This window comes from Papilio machaon, chromosome 27 (assembly GCF_912999745.1).
Source record: "Papilio machaon chromosome 27, ilPapMach1.1, whole genome shotgun sequence".
Lineage (NCBI taxonomy): Eukaryota > Metazoa > Arthropoda > Insecta > Lepidoptera > Papilionidae > Papilio > Papilio machaon.
In genome coordinates, this window is record NC_060012.1 from 3,066,377 (window position 1) to 3,086,316 (window position 19,940).

A 19,940-nucleotide genomic window follows, 5' to 3' on the forward strand; every position below is an offset into this window, starting at 1 on the left:
ATTGCCTTTGAATTAATAAAGACAAGAATATTATCTTACTTATATTATAAATACGAATGTTTAGATGGATGGATTGATGAAATGTTTGTTTGTAGGTATCTCTGGAACAGATAAACGGATCTCGGTGAAATTTGGCTTAGTTGTAGAACACATAGGCTACTTTAACACATATATTTTTTTCTTCCACACGGACGGAAACGCGGGTGACAGCAAATTTTACTAATATTATAAATGCACAAGTTTAGATCGATGGATGTTTGTTTGTTTGAAGGTATCTCCGGAAAGGCTCAACGGATCTTGATGAAATACGTAGCCTACGTGTTCTTCCACACTGTTATTATGTTTTTTTTTAATTCCGCGCGGACAGAGTCGGAAGCGATAGCTAGTATTTTAATATATTAGAATTTCACACTAACGCTTAAAAGATCGCTACAACATTATCTTACTTTAAACTAGGAAATAAATCAACAGCCGCTGCAGGTGGTCGTCAATAACCAAAAGATTGCGAGAGAGTTTTACAACGTCAATATTTCAAAGCATTAATTATTCATAAAATTGTTCTACTATAATAGTCACTTGGTCTGGTTTATTAAAGTGTTAGAATCAAGTTTTAACTCTACTGATCGAGTATATAAGCAATAATTTTTTGTTAATATGTTTTAGCTTATATGCATAGTAATGGTGCCGGAAGGGAAAAAGGAAATTCTAGTTCTACTTTCCTACCCAATCTAAGAAAAAAAAAATACAGTCGAATATGATAACCTTTTGAAGTCGACTAAAAAAAATAGGAAAGAGAGATGGAGAGAGATATTATTAATTTGTTTACGTTATCCTATTTCTTTTCAATATAGGCAAAAACGCATCTATCAATTTTAGTTTGCATAAGATGTCTACAGGCAGCCGTCACTTCACTATTTTAGTGGTATCGAAAACCGAGATTCGAACTTATATTCGTTAGATCGAAAGACCGTACCTCTAACCATTAGTCTAATTGGACTTCTGATTATAAGCTATACCAAACAAATATACTTAGGCTAGTATAAAATGCAAACGAGTACATTATTAGCATAATTCACACAAAGCCGTTTTATTGCGCTGCCTGCTGCTTAATTTTAATGTTTAGCGACAATTATCCAACGGTTATTTCAACGTAACTGTTTCAAAATAAACATCTTAATTACGTTTGGACGTTTATTATATTGGAACGAAGTTCCTTATCGCGTGTTGTGAAAGGGGGCTAGACGGAAAAAATTCTTACGAAAAGTTGTCACGACACTTTTTGCTATAGTAAGTATGTTAACGACGAATGAGCGCTACTTCACCATGGCAACGACGTGACAATATATAACGAAAATTCATAGAAATAAAATGTACTTCTTGTGAAGACTTAAGTTTTTTATGCATAGAATAAACATTGGTTCCTTCACTAATTAATTGAAAGGAACTTCGTTCCATCCGGGTGTCCCTTGACACCTTTCAAGTTTTTTCTTTTTTTTTAAACAGAATATTTCAACAAGTTTACATCGAAACAAATAGAATTCACGTTTTGAAATAACACTTATCATCGTTACGATATATATACAAAGATAGAACTGCTTTTCAAGTATGTTCGTGTAATTGTTACTTGTAGCATAAAAGGGTAAAAATCAGTATATTTTTAATTATAAAGTTATATTCGATTTATATTCTAGCTCACGTAAAACTAGGAATCATGTTAAACTTAATTTACAAGTTTATTTTACTTCCAATCAATAAACAATCACATATTTATCTTTTAAATTTGTCGTTTTAAAATGTTAAAATAATTCAGTGGTAATGCAGATGTTAAGTAGATAATACTAATGTGTCCCGCACATGCCTCGGCCATGTGGTGACAGTGTAATCTCGATACAAGGGTATGCGACCACTGAAAGTGGCGTAACATACGATAAAAAAAAAATTCAGTCGAATTGATAACCTCCTTCTTTTTGAAGTCGGCTGAAAAACAGTCATTGATACCTGCTAAATGAATAGCTGTCATAAAAAAAATTAAGTCATAGTTAAAAAAAGATGTTTTACTTTCTAAAAAAAAAATAAAGCAATCTTTTAATAATTTTTATTTTTATTTAAAGGTTAAAATATTGGAAATTTAGTTGGGATATACAGGATATACAAGGTAGAGGAAGACCAAAGAAAGTATGGATGGATTGTGTGAAAGAGGATATGCGTAAGAAGGGGGTAAATTCAGATATGACGGCTGATAGAGATGTATGGAGTAGTACATACTGTGCCGACCCTCCATAGGGATAAGGGCAGGTTGATGATGATGATGAGTTGGGATATACAAGTTATATTAGTTAAATAGTAATCAAACTCAAAAATATCCTTAAAAACGTTTTGTAAATGAATTACCACTAGTCCCTTCTAAATTCGTAAGCTCTATGTTTTTACTTACCATATCGCTGGCGCATGTGGTCGGGACAAATATTATTTTAACGCCTACTTTTTTATAATTATGTGTACTTCGGTTAATTGTCGCGGTCTGCGGCCAAGATGGTTGCCAGTTCCCATGAATTGATAGTTTGTTTTTTTTATCCTTTCATTGAAAAATATTTCCATTATATTTACTATACTAAAATTTCATTCATAATATTTTTCATTTATATCCTAACATCATTTTAGTTTAAACTAACTTTCGTTCGAGACTTGGTCAGTACAGAATAAAATAGACTAACTTACTCTTATCTTCCAGTAAAAGTTAGGTCAAAATCTTTTCAGTCATTTGCGGACGGACAGACAAAATTAAAAATAAATATTTTCCGTTAAACGCAAAGCCGTTCCGTTAAATTCAAAGATATGTGTGAAGTCAACCAACCTGCACTGGGCCAGTGTGGTTGGCCTGGCCTAGTCACCCCGAAATTGGGATAGGCTCTGAGCCCCTGAGGGGGGTATAGTGAGCTGATTTTTTATAACATACGGACATATAATTATTTACTGTATAGATGATATGTTCTAGTGTTAGTGTATAAAGTTCAGGGTTTGATTTCTACGTTAGTCCTATCCTTGTATTATTATACTTAGTATTTAAATAAGCGTAGGTATCCACTGCTAAAGTACAAAAATATTAATGGTGTGACCCCTTTTTTAATAAATGAGAGGATGACAGTGTAAAATAACAAGCTTTTATTTAGATTCTGTCCCGATGTTTGTTATCAAATTTTGCAAATTAAATTACTTAGTTTCCTGTTGCTGATTGAACTGAAATTTTACATCCATATGTAAATCGTGTGACAATGCAATATTATGACGATATGGTGATGATCTGATGATGAAACTGGAAAGTGGTCATAGGAACTTCTCAATGAATCAACACAAACTCATCAAGTTTGTGCTCATTTGAATCGTCTTAACGAATAGTTTGTCTTTATTATATTTTTAGTTCTCTATTAACAAGAACATAACAAAAGTTTTTAATAACACTTGTTTATTACATTTACATCGCGCCAAAGTAATTACAAAATATAAAGGCCCCCACACACGGAGATAAACAATATCACACGTTACGCAACTCAATTTAACAATTGTGGCCAACATAAATGTTGATTATACGTGGCTCGTGAAATCCATTAAAGGATTGCTTTTAATTATCGCTTTAATTATTCGTGGGATAAGAAAATTAATGATTAATGACTCGTGCGCCTATCAATTATATTGCCACGCCCACTATTACACGCGCTAAACTTTTGCTCTTGAGTGTACTTAAAATGTAATTTTTTATTTTTAATGAATTACGTCATTAGTGCGTTAGCTGTAAGCGTCTGTAATAAAAAATTAAGCGAGAAATAGTTAACTATAACTTTTTAATATGAGGTCATAGATCGAATGAATATCAACCCACAACTTTAAAATTATGAAATAACTAACTGTTACCCGTAACTCCGTTGGCGAGGAATTAAAAAAATTGTGTCCTTCCAGACTATGTTCCATACCCATGTCAAATTTCATCCAGATCCGTTGAGACGTTCTGGAGATACCTTCAAACAAACATCCATCTAAACATTCACATTTATAATATTAGTAAGAAAGAGTCACATTCACAGTTGCTGATATAGAACTATACAAACATACTTTTATTCACTCTTATATTTGGGTCGATGGAATAATCACTATATATAAAACTCTTTTACAAACCCATTGTGACTAATAAACACTTCCCTTAAACTTATAAAAAAAACCCCTGTTCACACTTAAGCACAAACAGGGAGTTAATTTTACGTATTTCTTTGGCTATAAATTAACAAAACAGTAGGTGGTCGTCACTAGCTGACTTGAGGGCCAATTTTCATTGCCGTAATTGTTTTTAAAGGCGCCCCTTATATTTATTCATGAAATTATACAACGAAAGAATTTCGGATTTATTACTGAACGTTTTTTTATTTTATAAAAATAATTGTAGTCTCTCTCCGTAAGTTTCTACAATTGAAATATCTGCTCGAAAGTAAATTATTATCTCTATTTATTAAAAGAGAATGTATGAGATGAAATGTATATAACGATGGCATGGAGAATAACAGAGTTCAGGATACTGCGCAGGATTTAAAAAAGTAGCTTCTAATATGCCCGTGTGCATCAGCTACCATCCCGTCAGTCTCATTAAAATTGTTCCACCAGTTCTTGAGATTATCTGGAATCAAACGCGGCTTTGCGGACTGACATACAGACAGACAAACATTTTAAAAATTAGTTTTTCATCTTCTATATTATAGAGAAAGTCGTGTTAGTTACACTATTTATAACTCAAGATCGGTCGAACTGATTTAGCTGAATATTGATGGGGAGGTAGCTTAAAACTAGGAGACGGATATAGGAACTTTTTTATCTTGTGTGCATTTTTTTTATTCCGCGCGGACGGAGTCGCGGGTTAAAGCTAGTTATTAGTAAATCAAAAACATCATATGTATGAAAAATGTCATTTTTTGGATATTACATAAAGACTCCACTTTTATTATTATGTGTACATTAATTATATACGAGTATAGATATTTAAGTATTTAGATAAATAAAACCTGTAGTTACTTATAACAAAATATTTTGTAAATTTAGTTTTAAATAAATTTGAAATGAAAGTATAATCGTAAATTTAAATTACTGAATTTCAACTTACAGATAATTTCAGTTTCGTAGCGTGATGTAGCAAGCCATTAAATACACTCAAGCACGTCCAAACATAGTTATAAAGTTGTACATTTTGTCGAGATATCACGCGGACCTGGTAAATGCATTTGTTGTGTGCGATTCACAATCCATCATTGTCGGTCCGGACCAGCCCCGGCGAGCAAAGATTGGTGTAGCAACAACGAGTAACTGACCATACAAAGTTACGAAATAACGACCTAAATAATCGATTTTTTTCACTCATCTAACATATTTTTAATACATTTCATTTCTTAAACGATAAAAGGCCGTAAACTAACAGTGGACCTAGCACGAATATTTGTGACAATCGCCATCTTATCGTCATTGGCAAAATTTTCAGCGCCCCCTGTCGGGCGTAAAGAAAACCAAAAATCTCAAACTAATTTTAACAAAATTAACAATGATAACGATTGAAGGCGAGTCAAAAATTTTCGTGCTAGACCCACAGTAAAAAAAACTTACAGACGAATAAAATGTGTCCTCGACGATCTAAAATAACTAGGCACACAAATCGCTAAAAAAAAATTTAAGAGGTAAGAAGATATTTTATTTCTAATAGGGTGTTAAAACATCCCTCTTTTTAAGAAGACATTTCAATAAAACTGTAACTGCCATTTACCTTCTAAACAAACATAGCTCCTTAACCCTTTAATAACCTAAAATAATTTAAAACAATCACCCAAAGTTATAAAACAAACTTGACACATAAAAATTAATTCTGAACCACCGAGTGAATTAAATTTTAAGAAACATTACGCAATAAAGTACCCTATTGCGTCATCACTTGTTATATTAATTATCGTAATTTTAAATGGACCGATACAATTTGTATGGAACGCCCACGCAATATTTCTAACACACGACACCGTTTGCGTGTGGTCCCATTAAAAAATATCAAATGTCACTCTACAACGCCCCCGTGGCTTATTGCCCGGTATTATGATGGAACTTTGTAGAGTGGTTGAGATCGGACACCTTAATGATCGAAATTTTTCTAATATTACTACGTTTTGTTGCTGCTGGAGCTTCTCCACATCAGTGTGCGGTTGAATATTGATAACATACTAAAATTAGAATCTTAATTAATCAAATTACAGTTATACCTTATGTTTAGTTGCTGCTGAAGTGCTTAGCTAACGTTAGTGAACGATAGAACATTTTAGAGTGGTTGGGATCGAAAACAATGCTACCAATAAACACTTAAATTAGAAACTTTATTAATATAAATTTATGATACGTTTCAAAAAACGAGTGATTTAGGCTAGTTCTATATTTGCTAGTATTAACTTTCAACCGCATTATCACAACGTGGGATTGCGGTGGAATACCACGCGTGGGCAATAACATGATATTCACTTGGTATGCGACATATCAACCCACTCATATTTCACATCCATCGATTTGTTTTCTGTTAGTTTCTATAGATACTACTTCTTAGTTAACATTAAACTATTGGTAGCGACAAAAAGTGAAAAAGCTTTGATATAATGTTAATAAGTTGGAAGCGGTTGAGATTGGTTAGACGGTTTTTTTTGCTTCAAATAGACAAACCAATCCAGGTGGTAAGAGTGTATTTGTTAATGTATTTGAGATCTATTTCAGTATTAATACGCTATCTGTGGACCCCTCGAAAGTTCAACGTTCGTACACATTTAGATGGGAATGGGAAACAAAAGTAAAACAAACTGAGAACGTCGGGGTCCTATTCTGAGACCGCGCGAGATATGTCTAATGTGTACACAGTTAAAAGGAATACTATCTTTATTAGAATATATATGTAGTGTTGTTATCATTCTTAAGAAAATATCTACTAAAGTGTGTAATGTAAATATACGACTAACGTTTTTATATTACAGATTTTTACATATACTTTTAAGAATCATAGCAACTAAATTTAATAGCTGACCTTTTTTTCGGGATGGGGGGGAATTTTCAAAATAGAGCCATCCCTCTGAGGGAAAGACAAGGTCATGTGAGACTTGACAGCACCACCAGCACAACCTATCACCTTAAAACAAATTTTATTTTAGCCTCAATGTCTTCTATATGTCTTACTAGCTGTTGCCAGCGACTCCATCCGCGCGCAATTAAAAAAACATAAAAAGTACATAACATAATAAGCCTATGTGTTCTACTAGACTATGATCTACATCTATGCCAAATTTCATCAAGATCTATAGAGCCGTTCTGAAGATACTTTCAAACAAACATCCATCCATCCATCCAAACATTCGCATTTATAATATTAGTATAGTTCGAACTTCGACCATATGTTTTTGATAAATTAAGTCTTTAATATAGTTCTTTTTATTTAGATGCCAAATTTTAATGTTTATTCGAACACAAGGTTACTCATTAAAATCTGGAATACAAGCTTTTAAACGTTGAAAATAAAAACAGACATTTTTTTACATAAACAATACTTCTCAGAAGTCCAGTTCGTTATGTTTTGAGGTTTTTTTCCTTATTTGTAGGAATGTGTTTGTCGACTGCGACATCCGGCGTAGCAATATTTTATGGTTAACGAAACTATTCCGCTGAGAGTCCAGTTGAAGTTGTACCGAAAAACTCGGAGGTCGAGTGAAACCGTTTCTTACATTGACATTTTTCTGACGATAAATGATGGTACTGATAGGTTTCCTAGTCTTCTGTAGATTGCCTAGTATATGATCATATTACAGGGTCTATCACGAACATTTGCGATATGCGTTATCGTAACATCACCGACAAAATATATCAAAATAGATTTTTCCCGCGGCTCCGTCCGCGCGGAATTAAAAAAATATTAATTAGTCTATGCGTTCTTCCAGATTATGTTCTACATCTGTGCCAAATTTCATCAAGATCCGTTGAGCCGTTACAGAGATACCTTCAAACAAACATCCATCCATTTATAATATTAATCCATCCATTTATAATTACATGCGCATTTATAATATTAAGTAAGAAGTAAGATTTTATGAGATTTGTCGTTGAATTTGACGCTGTACAAACAAACGTAAGTTCTCTAAATGTCCCATTAAATATCTGAATGTCCTTCTGAATTTAAGCGATCATTTTATCTTTTAAATTACATTACCGTTTAATGGATTCTGTTAATGCAGAATTCGATTTTGACAGGATGTAATCGTAATAAATTTATTGATTCCCATTAAAGTCCACTTGAGTCCATTTTAAGATTTGCACATATGTAATTAAAGTCCATTAAGATACCTTGACGTTTTTAGTACAGATTATGATTATTTGTAACTTATGCTTATCTATCTATTGATATTTGTTGTGATCCTAAGAGCTTCACTTCCCTTAATATTCTACTTGACTGGAATAAGTCAATGAGGCAACTGTACTCATTATTTATTCCATACTTTTCGAGTAAATATGGAGTACACCAAGGTTTTTTATATATATATAAAAAAATTGTCATTTTCCTTTTTTAAATTTACTTAACTGACATTATTATATTAAAAGAGATATATTTATAAGATTTTTAAACAAGAAAATACTAGTATAATATATTGTGATATTAACCTACTTTGCAATTTAATAGGGCAGTGCTTTTATTCTAGTTTATAGCTTCGTCTTGTGTCATAAGTTTCATGGAATGACGTAAGCGGGTAATGAAAAAGATGGTCTTTAGGTTTATTATGTGAAATTGTTGTGTAATTTTTATCTTTTTATATATATAACTTAATACACATAACTCTCTTAAAATTAATAACGTTAGAATAATCTATATATAAAGTCTGGCTACAAAAAAATAAGGCTAATATTTGTGATAGTGAAATAATGTTTCAGACTATAGTCGGTACCTACACTAAACTAAGTATACGTTAACTAAGTATTTTTCTATTTAGTCTATTAATAGAAAGTTAATTTTTTTTATTCTTACTTAAAAGTATAAAACGGAAGTCTAAGTTATTACGCGTACTGTAAGAAATAAAACTAAAAATATATTGTTATTATAAGTTTGTATAAAATATTAGGTACAAATATTTGAGCGCGAAGAAGCGATACATCATGTCCGGAAAGATTGATGACGTCACAAAAATGGCGGGAAAATAGTTGACAATTACGCCAATTCCCTCAGTGATTGGAACTTATTTTGTCCTTTTTATTCTACTAAAACCAAAACACACATTTACTTATAAATTATATATATTTTTTTAATTTTTTAAAAAGAAAAAACTATAGACTACCAATAGGTTGGAGAGAAAGAAAAATAGAGCGCCTTAAATAAACAATAAGCAATTAAAAAGTTTCTATAAAGTAAAATTTCCAAGGCCAATAAAAGCTTACGTAGAAAACTTTATTGAATTCAAAAGCAAGAAAAATAGAGCACGCGGAGAAATTTATTATGCCCACTTTTCCGACTATATGTAATTATTCTAAATGAGAAAATGGGGTCATTGGCCGACTTTGCCAATTCTTTTCTATTTTTCAATAACTCTGACGGAGAAAAGCTAAACTACCGGAGCTTTTTGTGTCACAATTTTTATATTAAATCAACTTTAATTTAAAGATAAAATTTATTGCAAATATTTTTAAATCAATAAAAATACACGTACTATTAATATCACTTAATTTACGAGCATTTTACTATACATTTTATCATCGTAATTGAAAAAACTCACCTCTAGTGTACATAAAACACAAAAAAATCCTTCACAAATTCAATAAAAATATTGGACAGTATATTTTAAACACACTCGATCATTTTCGGGATTCGAAACAAAAGAATTCGAAGTTCGAATTTCGGAATTTCCCCGAACGAGAGTCGGGCGCGTCGAGTACGTGACTAACTCGAACTCGAAAACGTGCGCTTAGGATATTCAAATGTATATTTTTAGAATACGCCCCCTTGTAAAGACTCTGTTTCATGAAAGCCCGGACGACTATTGGAGGGCTTATTGTAGAACTTCCTTCCCCATTTTAGGGTAAAAGATCACCAAAAAAAAATAATTTTCCGTCGGGAGGATTAACAGCAGAAATCACAAATCTGATAATAGCTTATTGACTGGTAAAGAGTTAATGTTCTTAAAAAGATGTAAAGACTGTTCAAATTCACAGTAATATCGATAGAAAACGTTTTGAAACGTAGAAACTGTTCAAAAAAAAGTAGAGTAAGATCCAACTACTCTCATAAGTATTGTATCAACAATACTAAGAACATCAGTTGTTATTTTTAATAGTCATTTTTATAAACCGTCAATGAACAATCTAATTAGTTCAGTTAACGTGAACGAAGTTGTCTATCGGAACCAAACAGGCTTAAAGGTACAGTTAGAGAGCACATACTGTAATAGATTACGAATAGGGTTATTAAAGTATAGTGCAGATTTACTTGAGGCAGACAAATATTAGATCAGTCGTTTGTTCTAAGGTTAACGCGCATTACTGAGAGGCGAAGTTGAGGTGGAGACGAGTGGATGCTGCGGCGATCGCAAGGCGTAGCGGTGCCGAGTGGGCAATGATTTGACGAGTCGGCGTTAACCCTTAATTGACTTCTTTATTAAAAGTTTCCATATGCAAATTTTAATTTCCTGTAGGCAATGTACCGCGTACGTATTTTCGACCAAATGGTGAGTCATACAGTTTTTTCGTAATGTTCCCATCATTCATGAATCATAGTTACGTCTTTGAGTCGGTTAATGTGTGAAAACATATGGTGAAGCCTGGCAATGTGTTCAAATTAAAATTTATACTACACTAGCTCTTGCACGCGACTTCTTTCGCGCTGTATTAAAAAAATCTAGTAATAAATACAGCCTTTGTCAACTGGAGATAGTGCAGCTTCCCAACAGTAAAAGAATTTTTCAAATCGGTTCAGTAGTTTCGGAGCTTATTAAATCCAAATTAACAAACAAACAAATCTACCCTCTTTTTTTATTAAAACGACATAAAATAGGCAGTTTAGGAAATAAAATTATTTAATTTTTAATAAAGATTGTGTCCAGGAAATTATTTAGTTTGATATAACAAAAAACTTGGAAAAAAGACCTAATCTTGTAACCAAACAAAGATAATTACACCCTAAACATATTAGTAAGAAAGTATTGGTTACTTTCGTAGATGCAAAGCATTTTTCTGCAACTATTATACCGCAAAATAAGGCAAATGTACTAAAGATAAATTTATATGACAATTCCATAACAATAGACGGACCTTATGGTCAATAGAAAAAACGATAAAAAGAGGATCACCTTCTTAAACGAAGCAAAGCTGTCAATAAAATGAAATCACTTCATTGTACCCGACTATAGATATTTGAAAAAAATCTTTGATCTAATATTTAACGATGTTTTATTTTTATTTATTCTAAAGGCTACCTAGAAATTATAGTATTCGTGTCAATAGATAAAAAATATTGGTATATCAAAGGAAATTGTAGCACCCGGTTTTCTAATTTCCTGGTCAGGCTATAACTGATACATACATATGGGTGTCAAATATAAATTGACTATATTGTAAATTATTTTTCTATTTTTATCTTAAGCTTTGTATTGTTATCTTCGTGACCATAGACCTCAGAGGGTGTTGACAACAGGGTAGGGGACGAAAGGTATTTATAAGTAAAGAGGGGACACATTTAACTTTAAAAACACCTACCGCATATTTACCGAAGAGAAAGATTCTAAATTTATTCACGCTAAAAGCATTTTGAATACCTTTGTAAATAGTCTTGCTTTGTAATACTATATCTTTGCTATATCCCTTAATGTTTTTAAGCGAACAAAGTACTGGTCACAGGAATGTAGAGCACAAATCAATTGCAGACTAAAATTTCTTCCTTATAAGATGAAGACAGCACAAACCGTTTAAAGGCATATCCATATAACACAGAAATGACATTTAAACCAATATTCGATAAAAAATGGCTGTCAAAAAGAAGTGACTGCTACACATTCTTAATTTGAAAATGGAATGATAGACAAAATAGAGACACGTATTGTAACAGAAAGTGATCTCAAAAGTCCCTGTTCAATGGATGATGTATTATGAAACAAAGCGTTTCCTTCAAAAATTCACGCGATGTCAAGAACAAATGAATCGGAACGCGACGTGCGAGTCAATAAAAAAAGAACAGGAAACTATGGAGTCGATAGTAACAATGTTAGTTTACTCCAAAATATTTTTTTTAATGTAAGGAATAATTATCAATCCAGTTAAAGATTTGCTTTTAAAATTCTCTAAAGATTATAAAATGTCCTCTCTAGATCAATTAAGATCTTAAATAATTTGTAGTTTTACTTTATTTATGTAGTCAGATTTGGGTATTGTGAAATGCTATCAAAATTTAAATTTATGTTTTCTTGCTCACTACAATTTGTGATTTACAGTTTATCCTACAACGGGTATGACTATAAATTGTGTTACCATGATTTATACTACAGACATTTAAACTGTTGCCTTGTTGGATAAATATGGATATTAAATACTAGCTGTCGCCCGCGACTCCGTCCTCAAGTAGTTTAAAAAAAACATAATAATTAGCCTATGAGTTCTTCTTGACTATGATCTACATTCTACATCTATGCCAATTTTCATTGAGATCCGTTGAGCCGTTCTGGAGATACCTTCAAACAAACATCTATCCATCCGTCCATCCAAACATTTGCATTTATAATATTAAGTAAGAAGTAAGATAATATACGATTTATACATAAGAAAATTGTGAATGATTTAAAAAAAAAAAAAAAACTGCCTTTTGCTCACAAAAAAAAATGCTTTCTTCCATCTGTGGATGCATTCCGGCTTCGGAGCCCCAATACTGTCAATAATGAATACGTTTTTAAATATAATGAAAAATCGCGAGAACCATTTATAAAAATTTTGACAAATAATAGAAGACAACGGACTCTTGGCGCTGGAGCCACCTACATAGAGCTTTCAGTTTTTCTCCCCATTAATTTACGATACAACTCAAAAATGGAAGACAGTTTTGTTTATCTAATGTTCTTACGTAATTCATATTTAATTAAAAACTGGTCTTTCCAGTCTGTGATAGATTCATTCTGGTATCTTCTTAGACCTCAAAAATCTTTGGATGGATAATGGATATTAATGTTTTTTTTTGTTGGTTTTGGCTTTAATATTTGAAGAAAATTAAAAAGCTTTGTTAGAATTGTAGAGTTTCACTTGTACTTCTATGATACGAATAAATGCACAACATAAATCAGAATCTTTGATTTTCGCATTCAAAAGGTTAAAAATTTAACCTTTTAAATGCGAAAGTATATTTAATAAATGCACAAGCAATTAAAACTTTTCCCGTATTTCGAACAAAACTGAAAAGTCCTGACGAAGTGAAAAAATGTCACTTTACAACTTTGAAAAAAAAAAACGCCGCTTTACAAACCGAATGTGCCCGGTGCCCGGTTTAATTCTTGATATACTCGGAAAATTTCGCCTTTAAAAAAAAGGGTGAGAACGTCTGGCTCAACTTTTTGTCCGTTTTTCGCAGTCTCTCGCTAAATTTGTCCGCAATGCAACAGAGCGAGTACATGTCACTGTACGATTGTGAACATAACCATTTGAAAACTTTACTAGTGTTATAAACTAACAAAAAAATTGTCATCTAAATTAACCGTATACAAGACACATTTAACGTTTTCTATTTGGTTTATAATATGTCGATTAAATTGTCAAACTGTAATCAACAGAGTAAACTGCTCATAGTGAAAAAATACTATTGTTTAGAAAATATATTTCTTCACAATTTTACGGATGATTGATGAATTGAAGCGTCGTTAAACACCTCGATGTTCCCGCTGCGTGTTTGCCCCCTTATCTTATTAAAAAAGAATACTTTTACTATTTGACGTAAGTTATTAGTAGATTAAAAACTAGGGATGTTAAAAAAATAATCGATTTTGAAAAAAAAAATCGTTTTTTGTACATTTTTAACGATTTTTTTGGAACGAAAACAGTATCTCACGCGGACAAAATCACGAGCACAGCTTGTTTATGATATTAGAAATATATATTTATAATATTTTTGTGATACAACACAAACACAAAAAATATATATTTATAATATTTTTTGTGTTTAAATGAATGTTTAATTTTTTTTAAATCTAATAAAATAAATTTATTTTTTTTAAATCGATTTTTGGCTAATCGATTTTTACCTTCAATGTTAACATCCCTAATGATAGAATTTGATTTCTCTATATATTAGATATATTGAATTCGCTGGTAAGATTAAAATTTGTCGATATTCACAATCATACGGTGACATTTTTTTTGTACTCATCCATCTCGATAAACCCACGTGGCTAAGGCATGGGAAACCATTCTCTATAATTAAAGACCTAGGGTGCTCAATGCCTAAATCTAAATATAGAATAAAATATCCTTATGGCAAAAGGTAATAAGGGTGAAATTTCAATAGCATCTAAATTAAGAACATGTGTATCCTTTTAAATGTCATTTTGTTAAGAGTTTAATTTTGTTAGCTTTTTTATGGATGAAATTCATTGAAGTTGTCACTATTTTTGTTACAATTTATTGTGAAAGTAGCCACTTAAACAAGATGAATCATACAGTACATTGTTGGCATTAAATTTGCGATATGTTGCTATTTGCCACCACTTCGTCAGCGCCGAATTTAAAAAAGTAACCTATAACATGCCTGCGTCCATCAGCTACTCGTACTTAGCCGTCAAAGTCCTGTTGAAATAGGTTCAGCCATTCCCGAGATCACCCCAAAAAAACGCCCTTGCGGAAATAGGCAAAAATTTATTTTAAAAATTGGTTTTCAGCAATCAACAACTCAAATACATCATGTTTACGAGATATAAATTTTTTTATGTTACATATAGACACTCCTATTTTATTAATATGTGTAGATCTATTGCTTTTATATGTGGCGTAATAAATCTTAATAAAGATTTTTTCTGTAAATTGCGTTACTAACATTTACATAGGTGCTATTGGCTTTAGGTTATGTAGACGGCGAATTACATTTAAGGTAATTTGTTCTGAATGTAAAGCAGCCCCTTTTAATGTCTCACAAGAGATTCCTTTGAGATACACGAACCTACCTCAGTCTGCAATCTACCAACTGTCTCACATTTATAACCGACATGTACAAGAAGGAACGTGTTAATTGTCAGATGTAAGTTTGCTTCATTGCGCATTTATTATTGCAAAATAAATATAATAAACCACGCTTATATCCCGGATTATAACAGCATAATTAGGGACCCTAATACAGATCTCGTTGCAAAAGAAACAATATTAAGTATTTTTGTGATACCTATTTCTCTTAACTTGTTTTTTTTTAATCTCAAAACCTTGTTTGTTCTAAGTAATTTTCGAAACGCCTGGACCAATTTTGACGTAAAAATTTTTTGCATTTTTTTTTAAATTTCAAGTAGACAAATTCGCGGGCAACCACTAATTTACTCATCTTGTAATCATTCCAACTAAGCTCTAGACTTGTGTTAGAATATAGTACATGACAGTAATCGAATGACTTTCAAATCTACGATCGCGTGACGTCGGTACCTTAGCATTGGGCTATTGGCGCTTCTTTAGTTGGAATTTTAGATGACTTTATTATTCTTATTGAGCTGCCTTTCAATCTCCAAACATTAACTGACATATTCAAATCCTTGTTTATTTTCTTTCGTATACTATTTTACTCAAAAATACGAGGTAAGTCAAAGGTAGCAGAATGTATCGAAGTCAAATATATACATTTTCTGATCCCACGTTGAATTGTAAATGGAAAAGTCTCTCGCCGAATAGAAAAACGCAAACCATTCGGCCTATAGTTTTTAAGTGATTGACAACCTGACGAATATAAGGCACCCTTTGATAACCTTTCCGCTGTGAAAAGCTACGGATCTCGTTTTTTTCATTAATTCAGTAAAAAATGTTGAACATTTTTTTTATAAACGAGATATGAAAAGAGGTAATAAATGATGTTCTTTTATAAATATAACATTAAAATTTCATTGCAAGTTAACAAAATTGCCTCCTCTAGTTAATGAAAATGAAAATGTTATAAAATTTATTTGTATTCTAATATTATAAAGAGGAAAGATTTGATTGTTTGTTTGTTTACATTGAATAGACTCCGAAACTACTGAACCAATTTGAATTCGGGTTTCTTCGGGTTACGTATTTATTTTTATTACTAGTTTTTTTTTTCAATTCTGCGTATACGATGTTGTAGGCAACTACTAAAATTGTTAATCTTACTTTTTAAATTCACTAGGACAAAATAGGGTTCTATAGCCAAAAAAGTTTGAGAACCACTGCATTGATCAGTGCAGTGGTTCTCAAACTTTTTTGGTTTAGGTTTAGGTTAGATTAAATATTCTTGAGAGTAAGATATCCGAATCCTTTCCCATTGCGTTAATATCCTATGTTTTTTATGTGTTAAAATAATTTGAAATCAAGGAAACTTGTAACATTTTATTATCTCAGTTTTGGCAAACATTAATCACGACACTTGAGATTCACAGTCAGACACTCAAAATGTTTGGTTGAAACATGTTCCGTTAGGTATTTAAAGCGACAGATCACTTAAACAGACACTAAACTGGTAGTCAGTCAAGTTTCTTCACGACTTTAATAGCAAACCCGTCAAAGTAATTAAGCTAATTGGATGTCGAACTAGTCGAAATATATGCTAGCGTTTTACGGCTCACAATATAAAGGTAAGGTTATGTTAACGCTTTAGCGATAAAAAATAAAAATTAAAGCCATCTTTTCAGAACTGAACTTTCGTTATTAAATAATTTAAGTAATCATTTTATATGTGCTTGACTCTCTTGATACGTTTTTTATAAATTTCCAAAAACATGCCTTTTATTAACAACAGTGTCATCTGAAACATAATAATCAAAATAAATATAAAATTACTACTAATGACCGTGAAATTCCACTTTCAAAACACCCGTACAGAAACATATTTTCATTTCAATTTTTTTTTTAGAGAGAATAGCTGAAATTCAGTCATCTATTTATTAGATTTAACGATTAGAATAAAAATGCCTTATATTTACTTTAATAAAATTTAAATAAAAATCGCTAACTCTTGTGTAATGTAAACGAACCCGAAAACAATTTTTAATTTAAATTAGCATAAACAGAAATAACCACATTCATTGACATGATTTAATAAAAAATAATTTTAAATCATAACTGGTTAATATAACGGCTTGGTAAAACGTTTAAACTGAAACGTTATAACGTTATAACATAGTTAATTTAATTAAATTGTTTTGTGTAGCTAATGTAACTATTGTTAACGTGATCTGATAACGGTTTTTGGTTTATTAGATCACAAATTGATTAAATCTTACTTCTTAAGTAATAGTTCAAATGTAGTGTCAATAAATATTATATAATTACGTCACACAAATAAAATCAAAACCTCTTTACTTATGGTGCGTCGCCATTTTCATTTCTCTACCATTTGTTTTGTTAATAAATGTTTTTCGCACAATTAATTTTCAATATATAAAAAAAAAACATTGATAAAAATCAATTGGTCGAAAATAGACGAAAAGTTGTATAAATTGAAGCGCAAACCGAATTTCGGAGTTTCCTAGTATTTTTTTTAATATCGCTATTAATTATTATTACTAGTTTTTAAATTAATTATAAACTTTAAAGCCATAACTGTCAAAGTTTGACATTTAAAATACCGTCGATAAACATTCCTATATTATGTTGGGGTCATCGTACCAGTTATTTACAGATGCGTTGATTTTATTTATATCGAATGAAATAATCTTATCTTGTTTTAAAATGGTTCAGTTGTTAAAGCAATCTTGCTAATATTATAAATGCGAATATATAGATGGATGGATTGATGGCTAGAAGAACACATAGGCTACTTAGTAATTTTTTTAATTCTGAGCGAAAGAAGTTGCGGGCAAAAGCAAGTCAGCGCATAAAAGTTGGACAACGCTTCTTCAGTCTTTCAAATAACATAAATACGAAATTTTGGATGGATGAATACATGTTCGTATACAGTATACAAGTATACTGGCTGAACTAATCTGGATGATGTTTAACAGCAGACAATTTTTAGAATACAACGGCTATTCTCTTTGATTTTTAATTTTTTTTTTATTGTAGAAGGAGGTAAACGAGCAACGGACCGCAAAAAGTTATTTGAACCGATGCCCATGGACATCCGCAATACCAGAGGAATCGCAGATGCGTTGCCGGCCTTTAAGGAAGGTATAACTTAAGCACCTGAAGACACACTTTAAACTATCAAATGAGTTTATAACTTGAGGCACTACTATACTATAGTTAAATACGAAATATTTACTGATAAAAGCCTGTTCCTGTTCCCTGTTCCTATCCAATTTATTTACTTTTTGCGATTACCAATCTGTACGGATCTACTTATCAGTTATTAAAATCTATAAAAATGTATCAATTACTTAGTCGTTACAAATATCGATATATAATCGTTATTCTCATCACTATGGCACAGATTTCCGTTAATGTATTGTCCATCTCAGCATGTAAGCACGTTTAGGTCTTGCACTTAAAGCATCTAATTGCTGCGGATTTGTGTTCTACAAATCCCCATTCGGTCTGACACTAATGACTGGAAATACTCGCTTTTATCAGATACTGTTTGATATCGATATGCTATTAGTTCTGGGACATCGATTATAAAGACATTACGACACTATAAAAAGACATGTAAAAGTACTACTTGATATAATACTTAATTACTTGTAGATTAACTTTTTTTTAAAAACACAATGAAACTAGTTCTCAATGGTTAAAGGTCGCATTCAGAGATGATAAATGATCACTAAGAGTGCACATTAGTGTATATTTCTTAAACTAAAACTACACCAAGAAAGGATAACAATATTTCTATGAGTGCGGACGTAAGAACCTTTAACAATTATTAAAATTAAATGAATGCACATATGTATTTTTGACAGACATAGTAATAACATAATATAGATTAAATAAATATTTAATTTTTAATTTATAGTAAAACGAAATGACAGATAAAATTATGACAGTTAACAAATGTCAAACTCAATTGACGCTTCTGTTTTTTACCTATTCACCGGCGTTAATTAATCTATGATATTATACGTAATGGTACTGTTGACATTGTCCCACTTTCAAAACAAACACGATATAGGCTTAATTATTCATGTGATAGATACATATTTCTACTTACCTAGAAGACGGCTTGAGGTCTTCACCTTGACCTAAAAAATAAAATTTACGTATCAATTATAATGTTACTTTACAATTTTTACATTAAAAACAGCGCGGTAAAAAAGGAAAAAAGTACTTAAAAGGGATAAGTTCTTCAACTATTTCGTTATTAATCAATTCATCTGAAAGACAATTGTAATCCTCAACTCAATATTAATGCTACCATCGGAGTTTCACTTATACTTTAAACCTGCAGTTTTATAAAATAATGTTTTTAATTGTTTTTTAGGTTATAAGTGAATATAACAAGTTACTTCATAAAAAGTATTTTTAGCGTAAACATTTGAATAATACATTATTACGTTAATTTTCAAAAAGCTTTTTCAAATTGAAATTATAATAACGAGTTAGTAGTCCAATGCTGAAAAGCACGCGTGCATGTAACTCAACAATATCCTTATATATATATTAAATAAGGTCCAAGTTATGAGATAGAGCAGGGATAGCTAACTTCTTTAGACCACAGATCTACTGTTTACAGAAGAAATGAAATATATAATGAAACATTTTACCAAGTATAAAATTGGGCAGGAGAAACACTGATT

At 31.4% G+C, this 19,940-nt stretch overlaps 1 protein-coding gene across 4 annotated transcripts in view; it reads right to left on the minus strand.

The window, feature by feature from the left end:
* LOC106709439 (irregular chiasm C-roughest protein-like) overlaps nt 1-19,391 on the minus strand; it is a 40,669-nt gene extending 21,278 nt beyond the window's left edge. For 3 of the 4 annotated variants that reach the window (XM_045684628.1, XM_045684626.1, XM_045684629.1), the window contains exon 1: nt 9,807-9,983. The gene's annotated coding sequence lies outside the window, so the exon portion shown is untranslated. Of the gene's footprint in view, nt 1-9,806; nt 9,984-19,354 lie in introns of those variants that run through there. The other variant, XM_045684627.1, reaches the window with a different exon arrangement.
* Nucleotides 19,392-19,940: the final 549 nt, after the last annotated feature.